The sequence below is a fragment of the Somniosus microcephalus genome, chromosome 9 (assembly GCF_052327205.1).
Source record: "Somniosus microcephalus isolate GS21.2 chromosome 9, FLI_Smic_1.0, whole genome shotgun sequence".
In the NCBI taxonomy this organism is placed as follows: Eukaryota; Metazoa; Chordata; class Chondrichthyes; order Squaliformes; family Somniosidae; genus Somniosus; species Somniosus microcephalus.
The window spans coordinates 214,217,040-214,236,135 of NC_140995.1; the positions used below are offsets into that span (position 1 = coordinate 214,217,040).

A 19,096-nucleotide genomic window follows, 5' to 3' on the forward strand; every position below is an offset into this window, starting at 1 on the left:
GACGTATAAAAGAACTATAAAAAGAAAGACACCCTTAATTGAAGGCGGTTAAAAAGATAGGGATAAGGTGTTCCCTAAGCCGTATAACGGCGAACCGACGGGGCGGAAAACCCTGGGAGGCAGAGAAGTCCTCATTTAGCCGTAGGTAGGCGAACCGACGGGGCGGAAAACCCTGGGAGGCAGAGAAGTCCTCATTTAGCCGTAGGTAGGCGAACCGACGGGGCGGAAAACCCTGGGAGGCAGAGAAGTCCTCATTTAGCCGTAGGTAGGCGAACCGACAGGGGCGGAAAGACCCCTACCCCGGGGAGGCGGGAAATCCTCTTTATCCGTGAGACGGCGAAATCTCAACAATTGAATGAATGGGTGCACCGTGGTGAGTGAATGAGATAAAACCCTGCGGTCATAAGGAGGTTAGAACGGACAAGGGTGAGGTCTGTCCCCAGCACCTAGCCTGAGCCTGAATTAAGAGGACAGTAGTCCCACGTGACGGCCAGGATCAAGTAGGACGCCGGGAGCTACAGACCCCACAGTACCAAAACCTCGGGACTAAAGGGTTGGTGTGTGTCTAACGAAACAAAGTGACTAATAGAAAGCAAGAAACTAATGAAGGTGACGCTATGGGGCGAACAACGTAGCGTACAAACCTAATTCCTCAACATCGTGAATTATGCGTGAAACATAGCAGTTAGTTATGACTAAGAGGATGGAAGAAGAATCCTCAAAGGACCTGGATTCTATAACCCGACTCCTGGAAAATAAAAAGAAACAGTGCAGAGAGCCAAAGGCTTGGTGGGGAGGAGCTAAAGATAAAGAGGCAACAGATAATGTAAGGAATTGAAACAGAAGGGAGAGATAAAGAAGGAAAAAGATCTAATTTGCAGGCGAACCAATTTGAAACCCCAGCAAAAAAAAACAAACAAACAGGGATTTGGAAACTAGGGAAAGATGTTGAGTCAGATTTAAAAAGGAAGGAAAAGATAAACTTAAAGCTTTACCAACATGGAAGTTATTAGCATCTGTACCAAGACAAGTAAAACACGAGATTTGCTGAGTGAAAGGAACCTTAGACATATGCTGAAATTACAATTTGTATAAAAATGTGTGAGTGTGGATGTTTTCCTGATTAGGAATGTTTAAGAGGATTCAATATTCCTTTGTCTGAAAATCTGTCCGTTAAGAAAAAGAAATGTCTGCTGTGTGTTGTAGCTCCACCCACTTCTCTGTGTTAAAGTAAAAGCATTTAACCCCTTTGTCTTGTCGGGGATTTTGGAAGTTTAAGAATGTGCAAATAAGATTGTGCCCTCAGAATGAAAAAAACCTATTACAATTTAAGTTAAGCTGAAGTGTAAAAACTGAGCAGAGCAACAAAAAGTTTGTTTAATGAAAGATTAAGTTTCAGTCTAAGATCTAACCTTGAAGTTATGAGGTAAATTAACCTATTAAAACCAGACTTTCATTGTGGCCACAGTGAAATTCTGGTTGATGTAAATTGGTGTAGTCCAAATTGAATAAGATAACTCAACTCCGCAAGAATATCCGATAGTGGCAGGTCCCTCTACAATATTTAATTGACTATGGTACTGGAAGCCTTATAGAAGGCGGGACTAGAGTTAAACCTTAGAAAGGTATAGGTAGGGAAGGATGAAGTAGTCTACCTAGGATACATAGTGACACAAGGGAAGAGACAAATGCCCGAAAACAGATGGGAGGGGCATTAGGACTGGCTGCGTGCTTTGATTGCTCGCAAGCTTCTAGGGATGGCAGCAGGAAGGGACCGCGCCAGAGAGGGGAGGGGGATCCGAGGATGTTTGTTGATGCATTGGTAGGGGGCCGACAGTGCAAAATGTTAATAGACACAGGAGCCACAATCTCATTGACAGACTTACCCTTACCCCGAACAAAACTTTCAGTTAGTATAGCAGGAATCGGTGGACGAAGAATCAGGGCTTATAAGAGCGAAACAGTCTTACTAGAAATTGGCTATAATAATAATACCTACACAGTTGTGGGTATGCGAGAGCACCGAAGGAACAATCCTAGGGATAGATATACTGCGAGAAGTAGGAGCTTTAGTCGACCCTAAAGCGAATGAAGTGTACTGGCCCCCAGATTATAAGTCAAACAAACAGGCAGGCCCGGGAAACAAAGTAGAAATGGCCCAGCCTATACAGGATTTGATCAAAGGGGGGTAGCCAAAGGAAAATGTGTAAACCTATATAGATAGTCGGAATGCCTTTGGGGTGGTGTCTGATTACATGATAACGGGAGTAGGCAGGGATATATGACACCAGGAGAAGACCCGTAAGAGACAAGAATATAATCAAAGAATTAGTAGGAACCTCTCTCCTACCCAAAGAGTCCGTAATAATAAATTAAAGCACACAAGAGGACGGGCAGCTAAACGATCAACTGAGAGAGGGAATCTGACCAATGAAGCCCAAATGTTCATGTTGAATCAAAGTGTGAAACCACAACTGTCTTTCTGTCAGGGATGTTTTTTTGGGTTGCGTGAAGTGACGCAATAATGTTTAGCTCCACCTTCAAAAGCCTGCGAAGGAGTTAACCCTTTCCACTGACAGCTGTTTGAGTTCACCAAGCAACAACTTCAGTATTACTGAACAGAATTTAAAGATATTGGACATTATTAAATGTAAATTTCTTAATGTTGAGTTAATATTTCCCCACAGTGATAGAAGGAAAATTAGGATTTGATAAATGGAAGTTATCTTATAAACTAATTGCAGCACCGTCGCAAACGGCAGGGAGACTGCTTGGGAAGCTGTCCTGTTACCCAAAGATAAATCTGGACAGATAGTTAGAGACATGAGGCCAAAGACCAACAGATTATACGGGATCGAGAACAGGATACACGGGACGACCAGAAGGAGGTCTTTGCAATAGACAGCAAAGTGATAGCAGAAATAATGCCAGCCAAACCAGGGCTAGCACCCAGATGGTCAGGACCTTATGAAGTATTAATGAATAATGACACATGTGCTCATGTAGATGGGTCTGGAACGGGTAAAGGAAGGTGGAAACACTGGACTCAGTTAAAAATATATAAGAAGGACAATGAGTAAACCAGAGATGGTGCCCTTTTTGACAGAGTGAGGAGTATACTAGAAGATATAAAGAATGGGAAGGGGAGTTACTACATATATCAATGATAGGGCTGTGTATGATGATAATAGGCTGTGTATGATGATATTATATGCCATAGTTTGCATCTTCAGGTATGTCTGGGGACAGAGCCACAGAACAAGAAATGAACCAGATGTACAGCATTTTGAACTGATAAAATGGATAAGAGCAGAATAATTCTAACTGGCTGGTGACGACCAGCCCCCTTTTTGTAATTACAGGAACATTGGACGTCCGGAATGAGATGGAGCGTCCTCGCCTTGATTCTAGGGATAAATATAAGTATTGCCATTATCAAGGGGGATTAGTAATAAGGAGAACACAGGATGAGGTGTATTCTAGTGTAGCACATAGAGTTACTAAGCTTGCCATTAATATGAGTACTTTTGAGATACAAAACAAACCTGGAACTCCCTGTGGGTAAAACAATTAGAGGATCCACAGGAGAAAAAAATCTATCTTACAAAGATGTAAGAAACGGGGAGTATTGGAAACGACCGGAGCAGGGTATGCGGCCGGGTTAGCAACAGTTAATAGCTTGGACATAGAAGGAGTAAACAAAGGAGTAGAAGAATTACAAGCAAAAATAGAGAAGTTACTAAAACAAGCTACTGGAAATAGCCAGCAATTGACACTGGCAGGGAAACCAAACAATAATGCAATTGTCGGGGGTGGAAGAGATAGTAGCCCCCCATGCAGAAACAATCAATACAATTATTGATAGACTTAATAATGCTTCTCGCCAAAACAATAAGGAACTAATATGTGCCACGTAGGACTCATGGATATTGTCGAATGCTCAGCATAACATGAGGCAAATAAATAATGGACAGATCCCTGATTGGATTACTAATATGGATCTGGAACCTTGGATTGACACAAATAAAAGCCTATGTAAGGAATGTAAAATGGGACAAGTATACCGGGCAGGTGATTGTCTGACCCCATGGACTAAGATGATTGGCTTTGTACTGGCCATCCCACAATTCCCAGAAGGGGGACAACCCCGATACGATGTGATTAATATAGGAGAAGTACAAAGGGAAAGTGGGTTAAATATCATGATGTCCCTACCAAGACACTTTGGGAAAGGGATGAAGATAATAAACAGAAGAATGAAACCTAAAGGGGGGTGGTAGTGGACGGGTGCCACCACAAGGGAAGGACATGGGTGTGCACACACCCCCCCACCGAGGGAGACACATCCGAGTACGGATTTACGAAAATTACCAATTGCACCCTCGAGGTTCACCCAAGGGGATACACTGGACCTGGGTAGCATCAAGGAACAATGGGACCTGTTGTGTCACCACAATTGAACAGAAATATGAATATCAAGATATGGCTTATACCATTCCCCAACCAAACCGTTGTATTGGTCGAAAGATACTTATACAGATAGGAAAACCTGGTCATTTGATAATATGAGACTTACTAAAAAGGGTTGAAACTTATGTCATACCAGAGCCCAAGACAATTCCTAAGTTAGAGGAAGCTTGGCAGAAGTTACGGCAGGAAACAAAGGAAATTTTAAAGTACTATCATAAAATAGAAGAAGGCTTAAAGAAACAACAAAAAGACATTAGTGCAACATTAGAGGAAACTCACCCACTTCCTCATATTTTGATAATTGGGGACCAGGATGGTCGGGGACTTTGGGCGCCTCGGTGGTACAAGGCATAATGATATTCCTCTTGATTGTTATTCTGATATATTGTGTATTTTTATTTCTCCAGTGCCTTTGTGCCAGAATGAGTAAGGCCGAAAGTGGTGTGGTGAAGGAAGTAGAGCCTGAGGAGGGGCAGGCAGCGATGTTAAGAATGGACAACTCCCCTGCCTCTCCAAGGCAAATGGTGTAAGACGCGATGGGAAGCGACTGAAATTATGTGGGATTAATTGGGCATGGTAATTAATGACCGGGCCGGCCAACCGTAAGATGGAGGTGGCAGAAGGAGGGTGGCAGAAGGAGGGTGGTGAATGAGGACTGGTGTGTGATGACAGTCTCGAATTGGCACGTCACACACCCCACGTGGGAATGAGGGACAGGCTTGAGCAGAAAAGCCTCAACCATTAGTGTAGGGTCTAAGGGGCCCCGGGAATGGTTACACCGGACGGAGTGCATAAAGGAAAGCCCACCCTAAAGGAAAGACCACCGTAAAGGAAAGACCACCATACCACAGAGGGGGAAGTCGGCCTCCAAATTGATAAGATATATATACATGTATAACCTAAACTGGTAGAAGGCCAGGGAGTGCACGCTCTGGCAGACACCAGGAAGTGGAAATACATGTTGACCTGTTTGGAGCAATTGTCCAAAGGTCAAAAGGGGGGACTGAAGTAAGATATTAAAAATTGGATTTAATAAGGAAAAACAAACCAGGATTCATCTGTAACACCAATATACAAAATGGAGGGAATAGGTTAATTCGTGCTCCGAGTTGAACAATAGAAGTCTGTAAAAGTTGTATAAACCCAGATAAGGTTTAAACAGGACTACGGGGTAACTGCTGAGAGATTAAAACTGTCAAAACAACCCCTTAGAAAGAGGGAGAGATATATGGGTTCGGCCACGTGAGTCGACACCTTTGCACTTAAGGGTTTGTTAAGTGTGAAGCTCAATAGGGTTCTATTCTTTTAACTAACTAAAGTGTTTTTGCTCTGTAGAAATAATTCAAGAGAGAGAGACAGAAAGTCTGCGGATTGCCCGCTTTGGAAAGATCTACTATCTTAGAGAAATACTTAGAAAGACCAAGCCATCTGACAACAGCAAAGGGACGATCGTAAAGTAATAAAATTGAGGCCCGGGTTATGAGAAAGTAACAGGACCAACTGATAACGAAATGTGAGATTTGTAAGCGACTGGAAGAATGGAATGTCATGGTTTTATAATTACAATTTAACTATAATTCTGTATATGTTAATAAGCTTATCCCCGCCTTTAGGGCAGGGCCTTAAGTTTTGTATAACTGTGTGAACCTCAAGAGATTCGGTGGAGTTGGAGCCTTGTGTTGGGACACAAGAGCCATAGCTCCCCAGGCCTGAATAAACCGTTTTTACTTCAATTATTGGGTCTGTCTTTCTTACAACAAGCCAGTGTTGTCGACTGTGTATATCACTCAGTCCACACTTTGGGGGCTCACATCAAAGAGCATGCCAGGTGTACCTGAAAATCAGATACCAACTTGGTGAAGCTACAACACAGGACTATATGCATCTTAACCAGCAGAAGCAGCATGCTATACACAGAGCTAAGCGATCCCACACCCAATGGATCAGATCAAAGCTTTACAGGCCTGCCACATCCCGTCGTGCATGGTGATGGACAATTAACAACTAACAGGGGGAGGAGGTTCCTTGAACATCCTCATCCACAACGATGGCAGAGCACAGCATGTCAGTGCAAAAGGCAAGGCTGAAGCCTTCGCAACCATCTTCAGTCACAAGTGCCAAGTGGATGATGCATCTCGGCCTCCTCCTGAGCTTCCACCATCACAGAAGCCAGTCTTCAGCCAATTCGCTTCACTCCACGTGAAAGCAAGAATGGTAGAGCGCACTGAATGTACCCGACAAAGTGGTAAATTGGCCGGGTATGTTCAGTGCGCAAAAAGCTGGACTAATCCAACAGCCGGTTACCACCCCATCAGCCATCACTCCATCATCAGCAAAGTGATGGAAGCCGTCATTGACAGTGCTATCAAGCGACACTTACGCACAAATAACCTGCTCACCAATGCCGAGTTTGGTTTCCGCCAGGACCACTTGGCTCCTGACCGCATTACAGCCTTGGTCCAAACATGAACACGAGCTATATTCCAGAGGTGAGGTGAGAGTGACTGTCCTCGATTTCAAAGCAGCATTTGACCGAGTGTGGCACCAAGGAGCCCTAGTAAAACTGAAGTCAATGGTAATCGGAGGAAAACTCTCCACTGGAGGGTGTGATATCTAGCACAAGGAAGATGGCTGTGGTTATTGGAGGCCAATCATCTCGGACCCAGGTCATCGCTGCAGCAGTTACTGAGGACAGTGTCCTAGACCCAGCATCTTCAATTGCTTTATTAAAGACCTTCAGAAGTTCGCTGCTGATTGCACAGTGTCAAGTTACATTCGCAATTCATCAGATAATGAGGCATTCTGTGTTCACATGCAGCAAGACCTGGACAACATTCAGGTTGGGGATGATAAGTGGCAAGTAACATTTGTACCACACAAGTGCCAGACAATGACCATCTCGAACAAGAGAGAGTCTAACCACCACCCCATGACAATCAATGGCATTACCATTGTTGAATTCCCCACCATCAACATCCTGGGGGTCACCATTGACCAGGAACTTAACTAGATCAGCCAAATAAATATTGTGGCTACAAGAGCTAGTCAGACACTGGGTAGTCTGCGTAAGTGACTCACCACCTCCTGACTCCCCAAAGCCTTTTCACTCCCTACAAGGCACAAGTCAGGAGTGCGATGGAATATTCTCCACTTGCCTGGACAGTTGCAGCTCCATCAATACTCACGAAGCTCGACAGAATCCAGGGGAAAGCAGGCTGCTTAATCAGCCACCCATCCACCATCTTAAACATTTACTCCCTCCTCATCCATAGAAACATAGAAGATAGCAGCAGGAGTAGGCCATTCGGACCCTCGAGTCTGCTCCGCCATTTAATGAGATCATGGCTGATCATCCAAAGTCAGTACCCTGTCCATGCTTTCTCCCCATATCCCTTGATCCCTTTAGCCTTAAGAAATATATCTAACTCCTTCTTGAATATATTTAATGAATTGGCCTCAACTGCCTTCTGTGGTAGAGAATTCCACAGGTTCACCACTCTCTGGGTGAAGAAATTCCTCCTCATCTCAGTCCTAAATGGCTTACCCCTTATCTTTAGACTGTAACCCTTGGTTCTGGACTCCCCCGCCATCGGGAACATCCTTCCTGCATCTAGTCTGTCTAGCCCTGTTAGAATTTTATAAGTTTCAATGAGATCCCCTCTCATTCTTCTAAACTCCAGCCCAATCGACATCATTCCAGCCATCCCAGGTATCAATCTGGTGAATCTTCGCTGCACTCCCTCCATGGCAAGAACATCCTTCCTCAGATAAGGCGACCAAAATTGCACACAATACTCAAGGTGTGGTCTCACCAAGGCCCTGTACAAATGCAGCAAGATATCCTTGCTCCTGTACTCAAATCCGTTTGCTATGAAGGCCAACGTAGCATTTGCCTTCTTAAGTGCCTGCTGCACCTGCATGCTTACCTTTAGCAACTGGTGCACAAGGACACCCAGGTCTCGTTGCACTTCCCCTTCTCCCAATCTATTGCTGTTCAGATAATAATCTGCCTTCCTGTTTTTGCCACCAAAGTGGATAGCCTCGCATTTATCCACATTATATTGCATCTGCTATGCATCTGCCCAACCAGCCAACCTGTCAAATCATACTGGAGCTTCTCGGCATCCTCCTCACAGCACACACGCCCACCCAGCTTTGTGTCGTCTGCAAACTTGGAGATATTACATCTAGATCCCTCGTCTAGATCATTAATATATATTGTGAAAAGCTGGGGTCCAAGCACCGATCCCTGCGGTACCCCACTAGTCACTGCCTGCCACTCGGAAAAAGAGCCGTTTATACCAACTCTTTGCTTCCTGTCTGCCAACCAGTTCTCTATCCAAGTCAGTACCTTACCCCCAATCCCATGTGCTTTAACTTTACACGCTAATCTCTTATCCAGCGCACTGTGGCGTCATGGCACAGAATGTCCTCTGGGCGGGGGACTTCAATGTCTATCACCAAGTGTGGCTCGGTAGTGGCTCGTGTTTATTCACTCACTGCCGTGAGCCAGTCTGGCTGCTATGTCCTTCAGGACTCAGGCAACTCGGTCAATCATGGTACTATTGAGTCACTGAGGACACCCCTTCATCGTGTCCTGTGCCCCTACCACCGTGCTAAATGGGATAGATTAAGAACACATCTAGCAGCTCAAAACTGGGCATCCATGAGGCGCTGGGCCCATCAGCAGCAACAGAATTTTATTCCACCATAATCTGTAACCTCATGGCCCGGCATATCCCTCATTCTACCATTACCATCAAACCAGCCCTGGTTCAATAAGGAGTGTTGAAGAGCATGCCAGGAGCTGCACCAAGTGTATCTGAAAACATAGGAATTTATGCATGCTACATCGCGAAAGCAGCATTTTATAGCCAGAGCAAAGTGATCCGCACCCAATGGATCAGATCAAAGCTCTGCAGTCCGACCACATCCAGTCGTGAATGGTGATGGACAATTAACAACTAACGGAAGGAGGAGGCTCCCTGAACATCCCCATCCTCAACGATGGCAGAGCACAGTACGTGAGTGCAAAAGACAAGGCTGAAGCCTTCGCAACCATCTTTAGCCACGAGTGCCAAGTGGATGATGCATTACAGCTCCTGAGGTCCCAGCATCACAGAAGCCAGTCTTCAACCAATTCGCTTCACTGACATGATATCAAGAACGGTAGAGCGCACTGGATACAGCAAAGGCTCTGGGACCAAACAACATCCCGCATACAGAGCTGAAGACCTCTGCTCCAGAAATAGCTGCACCTCTAGCCCAGCTGTTCCAGTACTGGCTTCTACCCGACAAAGTGGTAAATTGCCCAGGTATGTCCAGTCCACATAAAGCTGGACTAATCCAACAGCCAGTTACCACCCCATTAACCACCTCTCCATCATCAGCAAAGTGATGGAAGCTGTCATCGACAATGCTATCAAGCGCCACTAACTCACAAATAACCTCCTCACCGATGCCCAGTTTGGTTTCCGCCAGGACCTCTTGGCTCCTGACCTCATTACAACCTTGGGCCAAACATGGACAAAAGAGCTGAATTCCAGAGGAGAGGTGAGAGTAACTGTCCTCGACATCAAGGCAGCATTTGTCCGAGTGTGGCACCAAGGAGCCCTAATAAAACAGAAATCAATGGGGATCAGGGGAAAACTCTCCACTGGATGGTGTCATATCTAGCACAACGGAAGATGTTTGTGCTTATTGGAGGCCAATCATCTCAGACCCAGGTCATCGCTGCAGCAGTTACTCAGGACAGTGTCCTAGGCCCAACATCTTAGCTGCTTTGTTAATGATCTTCAGAAGTGGGGATGTTCGCTATTGATTGCACAGTGTCAAGTTACATTCGCAATTCGTCAGATAATGAGGCAGTCTGTGTCCAGCACGACCTGGACAACATTCAGGTTGGGGATGATAAGTGGCAAGTAACATTTGTGCCACACAAGTGCCAGACAATGACCATCTCCAACAAGAGAGAGTCTAACCAGCACCCCATGACAATCAATGGCATTACCATTGTTGAATTCCCCACCATCAACAACCTGGGGGTCACCATTGACCAGGAACTTAACTAGATCAGCCAAATAAATATTGTGGCTACAAGAGCTAGTCAGACACTGGGTAGTCTGCGTAAGTGACTCACCACCTCCTGACTCCCCAAAGCCTTTTCACTCCCTACAAGGCACAAGTCAGGAGTGCGATGGAATATTCTCCACTTGCCTGGACAGTTGCAGCTCCATCAATACTCACGAAGCTCGACAGAATGCAGGGGAAAGCAGGCCGCTTAATCAGCCACCCATCCACCATCTTAAACATTTACTCCCTCCTCATCCATAGAAACATAGAAGATAGCAGCAGGAGTAGGCCATTCGGCCCCTCGAGTCTGCTCCGCCATTTAATGAGATCATGGCTGATCATCCAAATTCAGTACCCTGGCCCTGCTTTCTCCCCATATCCCTTGATCCCTTTAGCCTTAAGAAATATATCTAACTCCTTCTTGAATATATTTAATGAATTGGCCTCAACTGCCTTCTGTGGTAGAGAATTCCACAGGTCCACCACTCTCTGGGTGAAGAAATTCCTCCTCATCTCAGTCCTAAATGGCTTACCCCTTATCTTTAGACTGTAACCCCTGGTTCTGGACTCCCCCGCCATCGGGAACATCCTTCCTGCATCTAGTCTGTCTATCCCTGTTAGAATTTTATAAGTTTCAATGAGATCCCCTCTCATTCTTCTAAACTCCAGCCCAATCGACATCATTCCTGCCATCCCAGGTATCAATCTGGTGAATCTTCGCTGCACTCCCTCCATGGCAAGAACATCCTTCCTCAGATAAGGCGACCAAAATTGCACACAATACTCAAGGTGTGGTCTCACCAAGGCCCTGTACAACTGCAGCAAGATATCCTTGCTCCTGTACTCAAATCCTTTTGCTATGAAGGACAACGTAGCATTTGCCTTCTTAAGTGCCTGCTGCACCTGCATGCTTACCTTTAGCAACTGATGCACAAGGACACCCAGGCCTCGTTGCACTTCCCCTTCTCCCAATCTATTGCTGTTCAGATAATAATCTGCCTTCCTGTTTTTGCCACCAAAGTGGATAGCCTCGCATTTATCCACATTATATTGCATCTGCCATGCATCTGCCCAATCAGCCAACCTGTCAAATCATACTGGAGTTTCTCGGCATCCTCCTCACGGCACACACGCCCACCCAGCTTTGTGTCGTCTGCAAACTTGGAGATATTACATCTAGTTCCCTCGTCTAGATCATCATTAATATATATTGTGAATAGCTGGGGTCCTAGCACCGATCCCTGCGGTACCCCACTAGTCACTGCCTGCCACTCGGAAAAAGAGCCGTTTATTCCAACTCTTTGCTTCCTGTCTGCCAACCAGTTCTCTATCCAAGTCAGTACCTTACCCCCAATCCCATGTGCTTTAACTTTACACGCTAATCTCTTATCCAGCGCACTGTGGCGTCATGGCACAGAATGTCCTCTGGGCGGGGGACTTCAATGTCCATCACCAAGTGTGGCTCGGTAGTGGCTCGTGTTTATTCTCTCACTGCCGTGAGCCAGTCTGGCTGCTATGTCCTTCAGGACTCAGGCAGCTCGGTCAATCATGGTACTATTGAGTCACTGAGGACACCCCTTCATCGTGTCCTGTGCCCCTACCACCGTGCTAAATGGGATAGATTAAGAACACATCTAGCAGCTCAAAACTGGGCATCCATGAGGCGCTGGGCCCATCAGCAGCAACAGAATTTTATTCCACCATAATCTGTAACCTCATGGCCCGGCATATCCCTCATTCTACCATTACCATCAAACCAGCCCTGGTTCAATAAGGTGTGTTGAAGAGCATGCCAGGAGCTGCACCAAGTGTATCTGAAAACACAGGACTATATGCATGCTAAATAGCGAAAGCAGCATTTTATAGACAGAGCTAAGCGATCCGCAGCCAATGGATCAGATCAAAGCTCTGCAGTCCTGCCACATCCAGTCGTGAATAGTGATGGACAATTAACAACTAACGGGAGGAGGAGGCTCCTTGAACATCCCCATCCTCAACGGTGGCAGAGCACAGTACGTGAGTGCAAAAGACAAGGCTGAAGCCTTCGCAACCATCTTTAGCCACGAGTGCCAAGTGGATGATGCATTACAGCTCCTGAGGTCCCACCGTCACAGAAGCCAGTCTTCAACCAATTCGCTTCACTGACATGATATCAAGAACGGTAGAGCGCACTGGATACAGCAAAGGCTCTGGGACACGACAACATCCCCGATACAGAGCTGAAGACCTCTGCTCCAGAAATAGCTGCACCTCTAGCCCAGCTGTTCCAGTACTGGCTTCTACCCGACAAAGTGGTAAATTGCCCAGGTATGTCCAGTCCACATAAAGCTGGACTAATCCAACAGCCAGTTACCACCCCATTAAGCACCTCTCCATCATCAGCAAAGTGATGGAAGCTGTCATCGACAATGCTATCAAGCGGCACTAACTGACAAATAACCTCCTCACCGATGCCCAGTTTGGTTTCCGCCAGGACCACTTGGCTCCTGACCTCATTACAACCTTGGTCCAAACATGGACAAAAGAGCTGAATTCCAGAGGTGAGGTGAGAGTGACTGTCCTCGACATCAAGGCAGCATTTGTCCGAGTGTGGCACCAAGGAGCCCTAATAAAACTGAAATCAATGGGGATCAGGGGAAAACTCTCCACTGGATGGTGTCATATCTAGCACAAAGGAAGATGGTTGTGGTTATTGGAGGCCAATCATCTCAGACCCAGGTCATCGCTGCAGCAGTTACTCAGGACAGTGTCCTAGGCCCAACATCTTAGCTGCTTTGTTAATGACCTTCAGAAGTGGGGATGTTCGCTACTGATTGCACAGTGTCAAGTTACATTCGCAATTCATCAGATAATGAGGCAGTCTGTGTCCAGCACGACCTGGACAACATTCAGGTTGGGGATGATAAGTGGCAAGTAACATTTGTGCCACACAAGTGCCAGACAATGACCATCTCCAACAAGAGAGAGTCTAACCAGCACCCCATGACAATCAATGGCATTACCATTGTTGAATTCCCCACCATCAACAACCTGGGGGTCACCATTGACCAGGAACTTAACTAGATCAGCCAAATAAATATTGTGGCTACAAGAGCTAGTCAGACACTGGGTAGTCTGCGTAAGTGACTCACCACCTCCTGACTCCCCAAAGCCTTTTCACTCCCTACAAGGCACAAGTCAGGAGTGCGATGGAATATTCTCCACTTGCCTGGACAGTTGCAGCTCCATCAATACTCACGAAGCTCGACAGAATGCAGGGGAAAGCAGGCCGCTTAATCAGCCACCCATCCACCATCTTAAACATTTACTCCCTCCTCATCCATAGAAACATAGAAGATAGCAGCAGGAGTAGGCCATTCGGCCCCTCGAGTCTGCTCCGCCATTTAATGAGATCATGGCTGATCATCCAAATTCAGTACCCTGGCCCTGCTTTCTCCCCATATCCCTTGATCCCTTTAGCCTTAAGAAATATATCTAACTCCTTCTTGAATATATTTAATGAATTGGCCTCAACTGCCTTCTGTGGTAGAGAATTCCACAGGTCCACCACTCTCTGGGTGAAGAAATTCCTCCTCATCTCAGTCCTAAATGGCTTACCCCTTATCTTTAGACTGTAACCCCTGGTTCTGGACTCCCCCGCCATCGGGAACATCCTTCCTGCATCTAGTCTGTCTATCCCTGTTAGAATTTTATAAGTTTCAATGAGATCCCCTCTCATTCTTCTAAACTCCAGCCCAATCGACATCATTCCTGCCATCCCAGGTATCAATCTGGTGAATCTTCGCTGCACTCCCTCCATGGCAAGAACATCCTTCCTCAGATAAGGCGACCAAAATTGCACACAATACTCAAGGTGTGGTCTCACCAAGGCCCTGTACAACTGCAGCAAGATATCCTTGCTCCTGTACTCAAATCCTTTTGCTATGAAGGACAACGTAGCATTTGCCTTCTTAAGTGCCTGCTGCACCTGCATGCTTACCTTTAGCAACTGATGCACAAGGACACCCAGGTCTCGTTGCACTTCCCCTTCTCCCAATCTATTGCTGTTCAGATAATAATCTGCCTTCCTGTTTTTGCCACCAAAGTGGATAGCCTCGCATTTATCCACATTATATTGCATCTGCCATGCATCTGCCCAATCAGCCAACCTGTCAAATCATACTGGAGTTTCTCGGCATCCTCCTCACGGCACACACGCCCACCCAGCTTTGTGTCGTCTGCAAACTTGGAGATATTACATCTAGTTCCCTCGTCTAGATCATCATTAATATATATTGTGAATAGCTGGGGTCCTAGCACCGATCCCTGCGGTACCCCACTAGTCACTGCCTGCCACTCGGCAAAAGAGCCGTTTATTCCAACTCTTTGCTTCCTGTCTGCCAACCAGTTCTCTATCCAAGTCAGTACCTTACCCCCAATCCCATGTGCTTTAACTTTACACGCTAATCTCTTATCCAGCGCACTGTGGCGTCATGGCACAGAATGTCCTCTGGGCGGGGGACTTCAATGTCCATCACCAAGTGTGGCTCGGTAGTGGCTCGTGTTTATTCTCTCACTGCCGTGAGCCAGTCTGGCTGCTATGTCCTTCAGGACTCAGGCAGCTCGGTCAATCATGGTACTATTGAGTCACTGAGGACACCCCTTCATCGTGTCCTGTGCCCCTACCACCGTGCTAAATGGGATAGATTAAGAACACATCTAGCAGCTCAAAACTGGGCATCCATGAGGCGCTGGGCCCATCAGCAGCAACAGAATTTTATTCCACCATAATCTGTAACCTCATGGCCCGGCATATCCCTCATTCTACCATTACCATCAAACCAGCCCTGGTTCAATAAGGAGTGTTGAAGAGCATGCCAGGAGCTGCACCAAGTGTATCTGAAAACACAGGACTATATGCATGCTAAATAGCGAAAGCAGCATTTTATAGACAGAGCTAAGCGATCCGCAGCCAATGGATCAGATCAAAGCTCTGCAGTCCTGCCACATCCAGTCGTGAATGGTGATGGACAATTAACAACTAACGGGAGGAGGAGGCTCCTTGAACATCCCCATCCTCAACGGTGGCAGAGCACAGTACGTGAGTGCAAAAGACAAGGCTGAAGCCTTCGCAACCATCTTTAGCCACGAGTGCCAAGTGGATGATGCATTACAGCTCCTGAGGTCCCACCGTCACAGAAGCCAGTCTTCAACCAATTCGCTTCACTGACATGATATCAAGAACGGTAGAGTGCACTGGATACAGCAAAGGCTCTGGGACACGACAACATCCCCGATACAGAGCTGAAGACCTCTGCTCCAGAAATAGCTGCACCTCTAGCCCAGCTGTTCCAGTACTGGCTTCTACCCGACAAAGTGGTAAATTGCCCAGGTATGTCCAGTCCACATAAAGCTGGACTAATCCAACAGCCAGTTACCACCCCATTAAGCACCTCTCCATCATCAGCAAAGTGATGGAAGCTGTCATCGACAATGCTATCAAGCGGCACTAACTGACAAATAACCTCCTCACCGATGCCCAGTTTGGTTTCCGCCAGGACCACTTGGCTCCTGACCTCATTACAACCTTGGTCCAAACATGGACAAAAGAGCTGAATTCCAGAGGTGAGGTGAGAGTGACTGTCCTCGACATCAAGGCAGCATTTGTCCGAGTGTGGCACCAAGGAGCCCTAATAAAACTGAAATCAATGGGGATCAGGGGAAAACTCTCCACTGGATGGTGTCATATCTAGCACAAAGGAAGATGGTTGTGGTTATTGGAGGCCAATCATCTCAGACCCAGGTCATCGCTGCAGCAGTTACTCAGGACAGTGTCCTAGGCCCAACATCTTAGCTGCTTTGTTAATGACCTTCAGAAGTGGGGATGTTCGCTACTGATTGCACAGTGTCAAGTTACATTCGCAATTCATCAGATAATGAGGCAGTCTGTGTCCAGCACGACCTGGACAACATTCAGGTTGGGGATGATAAGTGGCAAGTAACATTTGTGCCACACAAGTGCCAGACAATGACCATCTCCAACAAGAGAGAGTCTAACCAGCACCCCATGACAATCAATGGCATTACCATTGTTGAATTCCCCACCATCAACAACCTGGGGGTCACCATTGACCAGGAACTTAACTAGATCAGCCAAATAAATATTGTGGCTACAAGAGCTAGTCAGACACTGGGTAGTCTGCGTACGTGACTCACCACCTCCTGACTCCCCAAAGCCTTTTCACTCCCTACAAGGCACAAGTCAGGAGTGCGATGGAATATTCTCCACTTGCCTGGACAGTTGCAGCTCCATCAATACTCACGAAGCTCGACAGAATCCAAGGGAAAGCAGGCCGCTTAATCAGCCACCCATCCACCATCTTAAACATTTACTCCCTCCTCATCCATAGAAACATAGAAGATAGCAGCAGGAGTAGGCCATTCGGCCCCTCGAGTCTGCTCCGCCATTTAATGAGATCATGGCTGATCATCCAAATTCAGTACCCTGGCCCTGCTTTCTCCCCATATCCCTTGATCCCTTTAGCCTTAAGAAATATATCTAACTCCTTCTTGAATATATTTAATGAATTGGCCTCAACTGCCTTCTGTGGTAGAGAATTCCACAGGTCCACCACTCTCTGGGTGAAGAAATTCCTCCTCATCTCAGTCCTAAATGGCTTACCCCTTATCTTTAGACTGTAACCCCTGGTTCTGGACTCCCCCGCCATCGGGAACATCCTTCCTGCATCTAGTCTGTCTATCCCTGTTAGAATTTTATAAGTTTTAATGAGATCCCCTCTCATTCTTCTAAACTCCAGCCCAATCGACATCATTCCTGCCATCCCAGGTATCAATCTGGTGAATCTTCGCTGCACTCCCTCCATGGCAAGAACATCCTTCCTCAGATAAGGCGACCAAAATTGCACACAATACTCAAGGTGTGGTCTCACCAAGGCCCTGTACAACTGCAGCAAGATATCCTTGCTCCTGTACTCAAATCCTTTTGCTATGAAGGACAACGTAGCATTTGCCTTCTTAAGTGCCTGCTGCACCTGCATGCTTACCTTTAGCAACTGATGCACAAGGACACCCAGGTCTCGTTGCACTTCCCCTTCTCCCAATCTATTGCTGTTCAGATAATAATCTGCCTTCCTGTTTTTGCCACCAAAGTGGATAGCCTCGCATTTATCCACATTATATTGCATCTGCCATGCATCTGCCCAATCAGCCAACCTGTCAAATCATACTGGAGTTTCTCGGCATCCTCCTCACGGCACACACGCCCACCCAGCTTTGTGTCGTCTGCAAACTTGGAGATATTACATCTAGTTCCCTCGTCTAGATCATCATTAATATATATTGTGAATAGCTGGGGTCCTAGCACCGATCCCTGCGGTACCCCACTAGTCACTGCCTGCCACTCGGAAAAAGAGCCGTTTATTCCAACTCTTTGCTTCCTGTCTGCCAACCAGTTCTCTATCCAAGTCAGTACCTTACCCCCAATCCCATGTGCTTTAACTTTACACGCTAATCTCTTATCCAGCGCACTGTGGCGTCATGGCACAGAATGTCCTCTGGGCGGGGGACTTCAATGTCCATCACCAAGTGTGGCTCGGTAGTGGCTCGTGTTTATTCTCTCACTGCCGTGAGCCAGTCTGGCTGCTATGTCCTTCAGGACTCAGGCAGCTCGGTCAATCATGGTACTATTGAGTCACTGAGGAGACCCCTTCATCGTGTCCTGTGCCCCTACCACCGTGCTAAATGGGATAGATTAAGAACACATCTAGCAGCTCAAAACTGGGCATCCATGAGGCGCTGGGCCCATCAGCAGCAACAGAATTTTATTCCACCATAATCTGTAACCTCATGGCCCGGCATATCCCTCATTCTACCATTACCATCAAACCAGCCCTGGTTCAATAAGGAGTGTTGAAGAGCATGCCAGGAGCTGCACCAAGTGTATCTGAAAACACAGGACTATATGCATGCTAAATAGCGAAAGCAGCATTTTATAGACAGAGCTAAGCGATCCGCACCCAATGGATCAGATCAAAGCTCTGCAGTCCTGCCACATCCAGTCGTGAATGGTGATGGACAATTAACAACTAACGGGAGGAGGAGGCTCCTTGAACATCCCCATCCTCAACGGTGGCAGAGCACAGTACGTGAGTGCAAAAGACAAGGCTGAAGCCTTCGCAACCATCTTTAGCCACGAGTGCCAAGTGGATGATGCATTACAGCTCCTGAGGTCCCACCGTCACAGAAGCCAGTCTTCAACCAATTCGCTTCACTGACATGATATCAAGAACGGTAGAGCGCACTGGATACAGCAAAGGCTCTGGGACACGACAACATCCCCGATACAGAGCTGAAGACCTCTGCTCCAGAAATAGCTGCACCTCTAGCCCAGCTGTTCCAGTACTGGCTTCTACCCGACAAAGTGGTAAATTGCCCAGGTATGTCCAGTCCACATAAAGCTGGACTAATCCAACAGCCAGTTACCACCCCATTAAGCACCTCTCCATCATCAGCAAAGTGATGGAAGCTGTCATCGACAATGCTATCAAGCGGCACT

General features: G+C 46.7%; 1 long non-coding RNA gene across 1 annotated transcript; it reads left to right on the forward strand.

Moving 5' to 3' along the window:
* Window positions 1-702: 702 nt before the first annotated feature.
* On the forward strand, window positions 703-6,203 carry LOC147113012 (uncharacterized). Its single transcript, XR_015079615.1, has 2 exons — window positions 703-4,996; window positions 5,806-6,203. It is a non-coding gene; the product is annotated as an uncharacterized LOC147113012 (long non-coding RNA).
* Window positions 6,204-19,096: the final 12,893 nt, after the last annotated feature.